The sequence below is a fragment of the Camelus ferus genome, chromosome 10 (assembly GCF_009834535.1).
Source record: "Camelus ferus isolate YT-003-E chromosome 10, BCGSAC_Cfer_1.0, whole genome shotgun sequence".
In the NCBI taxonomy this organism is placed as follows: Eukaryota; Metazoa; Chordata; class Mammalia; order Artiodactyla; family Camelidae; genus Camelus; species Camelus ferus.
Window position 1 is genome coordinate 40362285 of NC_045705.1, and position 13418 is coordinate 40375702.

The following is a 13418-nucleotide window of genomic DNA, read 5'->3' on the forward strand; positions in this document are numbered from 1 at the left end:
GTACAAGAGATACAGAGAACCTTTTAAAAGACACTGAAAAGCACCATCTGTTCATATTGAAGAAAAAAAAATTTAACTTGTTAATCATAAAAACTGCTCTGCAAAGAAGTACACTAGAAACATCCGGATGTGGGGTTACACTTTTTTTTTTTTTTAAAGCAAAACAGCCTCCCTTAAAAGAAGTAAAACCCTTGATTCAGACTTACTGGATAGCTGATAATGCAAATGAAAATGCTGGCATCTACAGATACTGGGAAGTCTCTGGATGTGAATTTTATCAGTGACCATCTGGTTATATTCATACTTACAGAAAAATCTTAAATAGCAAAAAATTCATTAAAAGCCTAAAAGGAGTTCATTACAACTGGGATGCCTCTTAATTAATTAATTCTATATCCTCTTCTGATATGGATTATGTCAGTTTCCATTGGTGGCATCATATTAATGCACAAGTTTGGGGACTCATCCACTTTTCCAGTCCAGTCCATTTAATCAGGATCAAGAGAATAGGCATTAAGTAAGCATTTTTCTATGAAACCAAAGTAGTAATAATAATTTTCTGAGTACCTCCCTTTGAAACTTCATCTGGAAAAATTGAGCTTCAAACAGTAAAATTACTTGCCCGTGGTCACATTTCTAGAGATCATTGGAGCAGGAATTCAAATCCAGGTCTATTTGCCTCCACACCCTATGTTTTTTCACTACAACAGGCTGTCTTCTGGGGTACATAATGGGATTTATTTTTTCCTCTCAATTTCCTTAGCACAGCCTCTACATCTGCTATAACCAGTAGCCACAATTATCCAGCTGCATTTAACCAATTCAGAGCTCCCCTTAGCCATCTGTTACCTCAGAAACTATTTCTGAGAGTTAAGAAGGTTTCTCAGGAATAATGTTATGAATAACAACAACAGTGACAGCAACTATAATACTTCGGCTTTTCCATTTTTTTAGACTTTTTTGTTTTTCTCTCTTCCTCCCGCCCAAGATAGCTCATTTCAGGTTGATTATTAAATAAGAGTTTCTCTCATTTATATCTTTTGCCATTGTTTTTACTTCTTTTGCTATTTCAAGAGAAAAGGACTTTTATTTTGCTTCCATCCTCCATCTTGCCATCTCCAAGAAAGATCTGTAGCAACCTCCTCCTTCTTCACTCTTTCCAAGAACTTCAACTACTCTTGATTGGCTCTGCCTGCTTCCATCTAAATCCTTATGTCCTTGCTGTGTTCACTGGGAAGGCAGAAGTAACAAATAGCAAACACGGATCATCCAGAGTTTTGGTTTTGATCCACTGGCCAATCTTTTCTTGACCATAGCTGGAAAGCTTCTGAGGTGCACCTGGGTTTATTATGAGAGAGTGACACATCTGAATTTTAAAGTCTTCCACGGGAGAGGGAAGAAGGGTAATATACATGTCTTGTATTTTCTATCCTTGGCTTAAGGCCTCAAAAGTCCCAATTCAAATTTAAAAGTGTTCAGGAGAAAACCACCAGATGCGTTAAAAGCTCTTACATTCAACTCATAAACATTTATTTATAGATCTTTTCATGGGGTCTAACTATCCTGGCTTATCACTGATAAAGGTACAAAGAAATACAAAGACATGGATCCTAATCTCCAGAGTTACTTAAAAGGGCAAGGCAAATGCTACAGATGTCTGAGTGGCAGGCTGTAGCACAGAGAACAAATGCTATTGGAATGCATTAGATGGCAACGTTACTGAGGGCTATGGAAATCTGTGAGGGCTTCAAGGTGAGCATGAGACTGAAACTGAGCCTTAAATTATCTGCAGGACTTAAGTGAGCAAAAAGACAAGCAATGGGTGTTCCAGGATGGAGTGGGCAGCTTTAGCAGAGCGAGTGCTATTTTGGGAAGATTAATTGGTGAGTATTATAATCAACAACCATTACTGTAGCAAAGAGACATTACTATAAACAAAAAAAGGAACTTGAGAGAATGAAAACCAGATCGTGGGGAGAGTCATCTACCACTGGCACTGTTGGAGCACAGCAGGGCAAACAGGGAATGTATGATAATATTCTTCACATTGATCAGTACTGACTATACAATAGGAACTGTGCTATCTAATTTAATTTTTACCACAATTCCATGATTTAAGAACAATTATTGTCTCTTTTTAGATGTAAAGAAAGTAAAGCTTTGAGATGTTAAATGACTGCTAAGGACATGCAACTGGTAAATCCTAAAAGCAAGACTGGGAGACTGAACAGTGGAGGGTCTTCTAAATGCCTTTGTTGTTATGCATCACGCTGAGAGTAGCTGGGATGCTTGAAAGAGATGTGTATCTACCTCTTTTGTTTTGCTTCCTCTATCTCTGACTGGTGATAGATCTAGATATCTACACAAGACTGCAGCTCACCAAGACATAAGGCAGAGGAGGCAGGGGACCTCAGTGGTTTCCTCAGGCAATAGATTCTAATCTGGTCCTACATCTACCATTGCAGCCTTGGGATATTTCATAACCTCAGTTTTCTCATGGGTACAATAAGGATAGTGAAATAAAACAATATTGAGTAGCGAAAAGTGCTAAAATAGAGTCTGAGGTACCTAGGTTTAAATCCTAGATCTACCACTATGTGACACTGGGGGAGTTCTTAATGTCTCTGAACTTATAAAGTGGAGATAATGACTTCTCTATGGAATTGGTATGCAGAATAAAGACCAAAAAAAGTTACTTGCCCTGCAAAGCATCTAGAACATAGCACAAGGTCCATAATCCCCATATATAATTCTTACAGCCAGATGTATTTTGGAACTCAGAACTTACATGGATTTTAGAAAAGTTAAAGATTCATATATCATATATTAGCTAACACCCCAATGGAGTTTGAGATGGCACCCTATAATCAAATAATTAATCATTCTGCAACAAAATATATAGATATGCTCACCATAGTAGAATGAATAAAGACTATATATAGCTACCTGTTATTTCAGGTCAAATTTTAACGCCAAAGCAGTGTGCTGAAAACTTAAGAAATCCTTTTTATTTTCTAGATAAATATGGCAAAATGCTAACAATTAATGGATCTATTTGGAGGGTATACAGGATTGATTGAACTATTCTTGCACTATTTATTTAACTTTGTGGGTTGTTTTTTTTTTTTTGAAATAAGAAGTAAAAATAAAACTTGATTTTTAGTAAACTTTTAGATACTGGACATGTGGTTAAGAGACTGTAGACACATAAGAGTTCAAAAACTGGAAGTATCTTTCGCTTGTGCTCCAGAAAAAGTACAAAAAGTACACGCTACTGTTCAGATGTCAGGAAAATGATTTATTGTTCAGTAGAGTGGTCAGTTCCTCCAACACTGCATTTTGGGGGCACTGATTAATCATATTTATAAAAGAACCAGAGTTTGCCATTTTTAACAGTTTGAGTAAGAAAGTCACACTGCCAATTCTATAGCAATCTGATAAATGTTTTCTCCCCAGAAGAGATGGAATAGATTTGTTCACCTCCTTCTCCCCTCACCCCAACCTTTCTCCCCTAGTCCTGAATATGCCTAGGCAAAGACTTGCAGTTATGGCTTTTCCTACTCTGAGTTTAGTCTCCTCCACACCCTCACTGCACTGCAGCCATTGACAGGAAAAACCAGTGACAGCCAGAACTTGACAGATCTTGCCTAACAGTTTCACTGTGAGTCCACAGGGGCTTTACTGAAGGTCTGTCCCAGAGCTGTTTGTCTTTTCCATCTGGGCTGCAGACTGAGCTGAGAAGGTCAGGGACACATTCTACGGGCAGGATGCATGCTGGGCTTTGGAGGCCAGTGTGTATAGGGAGTCCAGCCATCCTCACAGAACAAACACTCAGCACGTGTCACGCTGGGGGGCAGAACAGCAGGTGTACTATCTGGAGGTCTCCTCCTGGAATACTGGTTGCCTAGCAACAAGATCCTGCTTCTCTACTAACTACAGTTCTTAGGGCTTTGGCTTAGTTAGTCACTTCTGATTCCCAGACTTTTTCTTACCATTCCTCACCCAGGTTCCCAGAAAATACAGGTGCTGTCAAGCTCTGTGTGATGTGGTTATTTTAGTGGTGTGTTGGCAGTACACATCTTAGATTTTCTTTTGGCATCCTACTTGTACTTTTTGCACACCAGCACTTCCCTAGCAGTTTTAAATATATTACATCTAAAAGAATATACTATTGGTTTTCATTAAAAAAAAAAAACACATATACTAGATATGTATATATTAGAAAAAGACTGAAAGGGCATACCAGAAAACAAAGCAACATCAGTTTCCTCTTCATGGTGGTAATATTAGTGATATTTTATTATTTTACTTTCCTGTATTTTTATATTATCTATAATAAATGTGCCTTAATTTTGTAATAGGAATAAATATTAACATGATACATCCTGGGGTTATATACTATTAATCAACATTAAAAATGTATGCAAAGTAATGGTAAGGAAAGAAATGCATGTCTATATATATACCACAATCTCAACTCTACACATGAGAATCAAAAACAGGAGGAAAATATTGATGAATTAAAAGAAATCTATTAGAATGAGGACAGTTCTTTCTCAAACTCTGTAATTTGGATTTTAACATAACTAATCTTAATGAAAAATAATATAGGGTTGGCATATTTACGGTTATATGTTTAAAAATGCAGAGGAAAATTAGCTCTGTCCTAGCAACAAGGGTAAGATGGGCAGGTCTCAAGTGCAAAAGGACTAAAATGTATTCTGAACCCAGAGTTCACTCAGTTTTTCCTCTGTTCATTCACTCAAAAACTATGTCTATTTATCTATTTGGTACTATCATACATAAAACGTATTGTGGATACAGGCCCAAAGCAGTCGGTCCCTGCCCCTAAAGAGGTCAGAGTCTATTAAAGTGAGACAGAGAGAAAGAAAAGGAAGGACCATTTATTAAAATATTTTTCAAACCAAGGTTTTTTTTTTTTAACATTTTTTATTGATTTATAATCATTTTACAATGTTGTGTCAAATTCCAGTGTTCAGCACAATTTTTCAGTTATTTGACCTGCGAGTGTCCTTCTACTCCACCACCTTCTCCATCTGCCCAAACCAAGTTTTTATGAATATTTTCCCATGGATCTCAATTCTCCACAATATATTTCTAACTTTGCCTTATATTTATTTGATAATATATTAAATACAAGTTTTTCAGCATCATCTTAATGACACCTTTAACTAACACAGGACTTCAGGGTCTGCATTTATGTTTGTGATTATAATTGGACCAAGTATTATTTAACTATCATGGCTAATAAGAAATGAGTTTAAATATAAATGCTGTTTATGCCTCATGGAAACCAATTGGTATTATGAGATACTTAGCAGCAATATGAGTAGTGACAAATGGTCAGAGAATTGAGTCATCTTAGGATGCGTGGTACGGTATAGTTATGCCAAACTCAAAAGCTGTCAGAATTGTATCCATGTTGTGAATAGAGATTTAGTTTCAGCCAAATGTCATTCCTTCATATTAAATAAGTGTTGTTTATATTAATTTCATCCCATTAGCATGCAATTTTATGGGAAAAGGAGCTTTATCTGTCTTATTTGCTGCTTTATCCCCAGCACCTGTCTTAGAATAAATGCCTACTAAACATTAGCTGAATGGATGAATAAAGGAATGAATAAATGGAATATTTTTAGTTTACATTTGTTTTCTAATTTTTTTGTTTTATAGTTGTATGAAAGTTTTGTCTGTTTTTATGTTGATGTATGCTTAAATAATATTCTATAATATAAATAATAACACAGGTGACTTGTGAGAATTTTCCCCTTTAAAAGAGATCTAAATGTTTAAAAGGTGTTGCCAGTCCTTTAAAACCACAGGGTTATCCTCAGCTCTTCTCTCTCTGTAATGTTCCTTTCCTGACTCCTCCTCTCCCACTTGTGTTTACATCAGTTTCAAGTTCAAAGCTACCACATGCCCTTTCTTGCTCTCAGTCTTTCCCTCCTCGTATGTGTACACCCTAGCTCCTCATTCACTCTACCCTCATAATCTAAGTTGGGGGAATAAAAGAGAAACCATAGAATGAAGTAAGTTTTCCAATGCCTGGTAAACACTCAAGTGAAGGAAAAAGACTCCAGAGTCTCATAGCCTGGAGTCCAAATCCTAATTCCACCATTTACATACTACCTGTTAGAACCTGAATAGGCCAGTTAAACAAATTAGATATCTAGTCTTCTGATCAATAAAATGTTCTGGCCACATGCTTTAGAAGGCCTCACTCTGACCCTCCTCTGGCAGAAAGGGGAGATTAAAGGGAATTTGTGGGACTAAAAGGAATGTGCCTACCTGGACCCCAAGCACCATCCTGCCAAGAAGGGAACCCTGAATCCCCTGCCCAAATTGTCCTGTTTCCAGTTCCAAGCCACATCCCAATATTTCTTCTGGTGGTAGACAAGCTCACTGATACATGTACCCCGAAGTGTAAGGAGTGAATCTCAGATGGTGTGGCTAATCAGGATGCATTGGTGTGCCTATTTCCTTAAGTATGAGTCCTGAGCCAGTGTTGGATAAAGCCTAGGGGGCAAGAGGAAAGAATAAAGTGGGTCTTGGCCCAGGGGCTCAAGTCCATTACTTTCTATGGCTAGGAACTCGGAAGAGTCTGAAAATTCGTTCTGTAAGTCTCACTTTGAACCTAGCCTTACATGTTCATTTTGAAAGAATATTTGTTGAAGTAGGAAGATTAAATATATTCAGTAACAATCCACTAGCTCAATTTAGAATTTTTTAATACTTCGTATGTGGCCTCCATTTGTATTTTTGCTTCAGGCTCTACAAGTTTTATAGTGGATCTGTCTGGGACACGGGTGCAAGTAGATATTATTATAGTTATAACTTCACAAGGTAATGCTATGGCCAGCTAATAAGCACTTATTGGAAACTATTAGCTAAAAGCACTGTCCTAGGCACATTTGGGCAATAGAGAAGAAATAAAAGAAACAGCTTAGGCATCTGGATGCTTATGATCTGATTGGATATTATAAATCATACACATGGAAGTTTAAGAGGAATCTCAGAAGTGTCTAGACTTTGATGAAACAAATTTTCTTCAAGATTTACAGAACAGTCTGAATTGAATCATAGTCACCGGGGTTCTATAAATCTATGAAGACAATACCATCCTTTCTTTGCCTGATTAAATTTTCCCATCTTTCAAAAACTCAAGTTTGGCCTCCTGGGCAAAACCTTCTTGGCTGCTCTCATCCACCCTCCATCACTCCTCTGTGAACTCCTGAAATAGTCAAGGTCATCAGCACAGCTTTAGTTTCTAATTATTCTTTACCTGCTTCATGTTAATTGGTCTTTGTTGCTATGGAGACAGTTAAACAAAGGCAGAAGTCTTGTCTTGCATTTCATTTATGTCATTTTCTCCCAATTGCCCCTTCTTCCCAGCTTCCTTCACCCCCTCTTCTCTCTATCCGTCATCACCGCATACTCATACTTTGCAAACTGATTTTTCTACAATGTGTTCAGCCCCAAATTGTAGTGTGTAATTTAGTGAACATACATACATATATCACATGTGCACACACACACATACACACACATTCATACACAACTTCCAGGTCTCCTACATTTAGTGGAGTACTTAGAATGGTTTCCAAGAAATGGCACATGAGGAAAAAAGAGACCAATCAGATCTGAGAATTGTCTGAGCAAATATGAGGCTCTGAAGTGGGGAAGACTTCGAAGAAGAAAGTAGCCATATTGTAGGAAGGAGCAAGAGGAAACCACAATCATTCTCTGTATCACATGGGTCAGGCAAGGATTAATCTTTGATATGCGCTTCTTGGAAGGCTTGCTGCATAGGCCACATGCTCAGGGATGCTGAACCAATCTCCTGTCTCTGGCTGAGGGTAAATGGTATCTACAACTTATGTTGAGGTCTTTCACCATAGCACAGCTGCTAAGGCCTCTTACGTGCCTTAGCTTTGTCGGCTTCATTCTACTACTCTCCTCACATGGGCAGGGACTGTCTCATTCATTATTGAATCCCTGGTACACAGCACAGTGCCTAGCAAATAATGAGTACTCAATGAGAAGCAGTATACTATGTGGGAAGTACATAGGGCTTTAAAGTCAGAAAGACAGACTGGATTTGAATATTGGTTCCATCATTTATAAGTTGCATGACTTTGGACAAGTTATTTAAACCTTCTCAGGTAAAGCAATATATAAGGTGAATTGTGAAATTATTATAAAATTATGGTTACTCAATTTATTTACATGATTTGCCTTATTGTAGTGAGGATTTAAGGTGATATACAAATATGGTAAAATTAAAATTAAAAAAATTAATTTGAATAATGTTGTAGAAAAGAAACAATAGAAGTAGGAAAGATAAATGAAACCACAGTGATACAGCTTTGCAAAAAAGCGTGGTTAGCTATTGAATATTTGCTAGAGGGTCACAAATATTATTCAAAGTACCTTAACAATTTATGACCAGAAAAGGACACAATCAGTGACCTGATTCTCAGTGACCTTATTATTAAAAAGCAGACTAAAAAGACCAAGAAGACCAAGGCAAACTAGTCAGGAATCAAATAAGGCCATCTAAGTGTTTCTTCCATGGGTTCTCATAAAGATAAATATGTGACAGCACATTCAGGAGACAGAGCAATGGTTTCCTAGCTTTGCTTATCACATGAAATCTTTCTAAACCATAGTTTAATAAAGTATTTTGGGGGCAGTGGGAAGCACCAGTGCTGGGTTGAGAGGCAGATAGATTTTAGATATTCTAGGAGGAGTTCTCCAAAGTTTTAAGGCCGTCTTCCAAAATTACCATTTCTTTCAGCCATGTTTTAAATAGTTACTGATCACTGATTTAATCTAAGGTTATAATTTAAGATAAGTATTTGGAATTTGTATCAAGTTAGGAGTAGAGGTATTCACTTTAGCTGTCAGCTGAGAATGAGGAAAAACTAACATCTTCTTAACAGAATCTGGGAAGTTAGACAGTATATTATAAAGAACCTGGTAGTACCTGTAAGCACTTAGCAGAGCACCTGTCATTTGTTAAATTTGCAATATGTAACTACTATTCTTATTATTTTAAAATATATAAACAGATACATTGTAGATATCCAATATAGACTTATTAACTGGTTAATCAATTAGAAGTGAGCATAGAAAACAATGAAATTGAGAGAAACATAAAGTGAAATACTGACATACCAAATTGTTTAAATCATCAGGTTTTAAATATGTATTTTATAGACTTCTTTTTTAATTCATAAGGAAGAAGTGATCTGTAATACATTGTGCAACAACAAATTATTATCCAAACTTGTATGTAAGTTCTACAAATGTAGGTTCTACCATAATTGTGTCAAACACGGAGATGAAGATGGAGAATTTAGCCAATCACCCTGATGTTTCTAAAGAGTTAAATGCTCATTAAAGACGTAGATGCTTAAATGCTACACAGTTTTCCTCCCAAGATTTCCTGCTGTGATACCAGTAGCAAGAAATCTGGAAAAATCTAACAAATCATTGGTAGAAAAAGCTGTAACTCATTTAATAAGTATTTATTAAGAATTAATAATAATAGATAGTAGTCATAGTAATAATACAACCTACCATTGATTGAATTCTTGCCTGACAATGTTGTAATTTTTATTATAGAATACATTATGCACATAAAAAATAGCATAAACACATAGCTTTTTCAAAATTATAAAGTGAATCTCCTTTCTCCTAGCTTAAGAAATGTCATTACCAGAGTCTCTGAAGCATCAGGTATACCCATATCCAATCAAATCACATACACTCTAGAATATTTTGTGTTAATCATTCCTTTGCTTTTCTTTGTACTTATTACATACATGTATATCCCTAAATAATAGTGTTTAATTTGTCTGTTTCTGAAACTTATGTAAATAGAATCATACTATATATTTTATTTTTAATTCAATATTGTTATTAAAATCCATCCATATTGCAGTATGTATGGGGAGTTCATTCATTGTCACTACTACATAATATTCCATTGTATAAATAAGCCAAAATGTATAGATGTTTAGGTTATTTCCAGTTTTTACAATTATTAACAATGATGCTATAAGCAATATGGCTAAACATGTCTGTTAAGTCAGTAATTATTAAATGACCTTATGTTATTCAGTAGTTATTAAATGACTCTAAAGAGAGGATGTGCTCTTGCTTCTCTTCTTTTCTCTAAGGGAAATTTCCTAGGATTAAAATAGTATTTATATTCTTCTCTTTGATCATGAATACATCCTGTTTTGGGGGAGATCTAATCTTTTCACTTAAGATCTTTTTAATCATATACCCTTCTACTGAAAGTGCTCATCATCTTATCTTCCTAGAACTACCATGAGGGTAGAAAGATTAGATACTGCTGTGATCTCCCTTTAAAAAAAAAAACACACAACAACTAAATAAGAATTAAATACTCCCGCACCCCAATGTTCATAGCAGCACTATTTACAATAGCCAAGACATGGAAACAATCTAAATGTCCACTGACAGATGACTGGATAAAGAAGCTGTGGTATATTGGAATGGAATGGAATGGAATACTACTCAGCCATAAAAATGATAAAATAATGCTATCTGCAGCAACATGGATGGCCCTGGAGAATGTCATTCTAAGTGAAGTCAGTCAGAAGGAGAAAGACAAATACTATATGCTATAACTTACATGTGGAATCCAAAAGAAAGACAAATGAACTTATTTACAGAACAGAAACAGACTCACAGACATAGAAAACAAACTTATGGTTACCAGGGGGAAGGGAGTGGAAAAGGCTAAACTGGGAGTTCGAGATTTATAGATATTGACTAATATATAAAAAACAGATAAACAAGTTTATACTGTATAGCACAGGGAACTATATTCAATATTTTATGATAGCTTATGGTGAAAAGAATACGAAAAAATGAATATATGTATATTCATGTATGACTGAAGCATTGTGCTGTACACCAGAAACTGACACATTGTAAACTGACTATACCACAATAAAAAAAAAAAAAAAAAAAGAATTAAATACTAATTTTTTAAGGAAAAAAGTCTACATCTTAATCACACAGCCTTCCCTAATACTGAGACTTTGGAAAGCAGGAGTCTAAGGTTTTAAAATATCATTTAAGTAAAACATTTAAGATAATCCACACTGACTAGATACCTAGCTGTGTGAAAAATATTGGATAAAATGGCCCAGAGATAAAGTAGAACACATCACTTCTGCCCATATAATGCATAATTGTTGGGAAAATATATGTGCACATGTGAAAAAGACTAGGCTACTTCCAAATTAACCCTGCTCATCTACCCTAAAGAGAACAAACTTTAAGGTAGATAATTTTGAAGGTGGATCTTTAAAATTATTCACTAATTAACTTAAAACTTGGTATGAAAAATCATTTTAAATTGAAAACATAGGATTTAGTTTGCAAGTGTAAAACAATACAAATGAACACTACATATAATTAAAATGCACTTTTTTCTTACCCAATTTTTACATGAATAATTTTGTTAAATAAGTCAAGCACAGAATTGAGAGGGGATGGATAGATAAATATCTAATCAGCTGGAATAGTCCACTAAGTTATTAGACAAAAATAGCTTTTTAAAAAATTGTATCTTGGTATTTTTGCTTTGCTGATTTCTTTTCTTGGTCTTAAATATCAAACCCACCTAATCTCCAAAACCATGCTCCTTCCCCCATTATAGCTATTATTGCACTGCATATTAACTATTCATTCATATACCTGCCTGTCTCTACTAACCCATAAAACTCTCTGAGAACTGAAACTAAATGTTACTCATTTTTATATCCTTAGCACTAGTTCAAAAGCCACATGTTGGAAACTCATTAAATGTTTTGTGAATGAGTAAGTGAGTGAATGAAGAAGTATTGAAATGAGGCATTAAAAATGGGCTTAAACTCTGGCCAGTAGAATGGACCCCTAGATCATCTGATATTTGAAAAGAAAATTAAAGACCAAAACTGCTGTTACACTGAACAGAGAAAACATCAAAAACCTATGAAAAATGTAAAAATGAATGGGAGATGACGCTTTAAACACTAAACTCCATCTAGTATCATGTTTCACCACTCTTTGATGAAATTACAATAGATCTGAGGAAGGTTTGCTGAAAGCAAAGTTTGATCTCTATGGGTGACCTAAGAAAATCTAATTGTGTAGCAAATGTTAAATCTGAGTCACTGCCACAGTTATTTCAACAATGTTGCCTCCGAGCTAGCCCACATGACTAAATTAAAAGATAAAGCACTAAAAATGTTGCTATTCTCACTTGTATCTAGCAATTACTGGGATCCAAGGGATATCACAATGGAAGAAACACTGGTAACATTCAAAGATACATGTGATTTTTTTTCCCTACCTTCCCTTCTCTCTGCGGCCCCCAGCATCTCCTTCTGCTTTAAGAGAATTTCCCAAGTACCAATATTATTGGATCACATAAGCCATCGTATTATGTAAATTTCAGTTTTTTAAGTAAAGCTACACCTTAACCTAGTCTAATCCCCCTGGATATGATGATGAGCAAAAGAGAAGCAGGGAGCATCTTCATCCTTCAGAAGTACATTTACACAAAGAACTGACTGTGTATGCCACAAGGTAAAGCTATGCACTAACTATTTCCTTTAAGCATCACCTTGGGGAAATATACACTAGGCCAGATTTTTCCAACATTTAAAGTGCTCTCTGGAAAGACAAGGCCCTTCTGGAAGCTTCAGTAATAGAGTGAGACCACAGGGGTACCATTTGGTAAACTGCAGCTTCAGTGCACTCAATAGGACCCTAGTGGCTTGAAAGAGTTAATTCAGCATCTAGTGGAACATGGTCTAACTTCTTGGGAGCTATTTCTAGGCTTAAAGAATCTTCCTTATGTCATTAAGAACATTTCCTCTGACCTTTGGTGTTCTACAATGGCTGGTCAATAAAAATTGTTCTTAACTATTTTATGGAACTAATAGACTAAATTAATGATTTGTACATTTTATTAGAAGTGATATTGGATGTATTACTGAAACATTCTTCTCTGACAAGCAACATATTTCAAAGTTCTCTTTCTCATCATTAATTACCAAGGACATGGCTATGAATTTAAGTATCTAGGATTGTATATAAAGCCTAACTCAAACATTAAAACCACTCTTACTCTTAGCAAATAAATTAGGTAATATAGGCATTAATTCAACCTACAAATATTCTATACTTGATTATGTGCTAAATTCTGTGACAGGCACTGAGAATGCAATCGTAGGTGAAAGAGTTTGGGTTTTCAAGATACTTTTACAATAGTGGGAGAATAGACAATTAACTAGAAAATTGCATCTATCTTAAAAGAAATATATTCTTCTGTATACTTGAACAATTTGAAAATCTTCATTAGTCAACTA

The 13418-nt window shown here is 35.5% G+C and overlaps 1 protein-coding gene across 12 annotated transcripts in view; it reads right to left on the minus strand.

Moving 5' to 3' along the window:
• DLG2 (discs large MAGUK scaffold protein 2) overlaps positions 1-13418 on the minus strand; it is a 1704777-nt gene that overhangs the window by 1190296 nt on the left and 501063 nt on the right. The window lies entirely within an intron of this gene.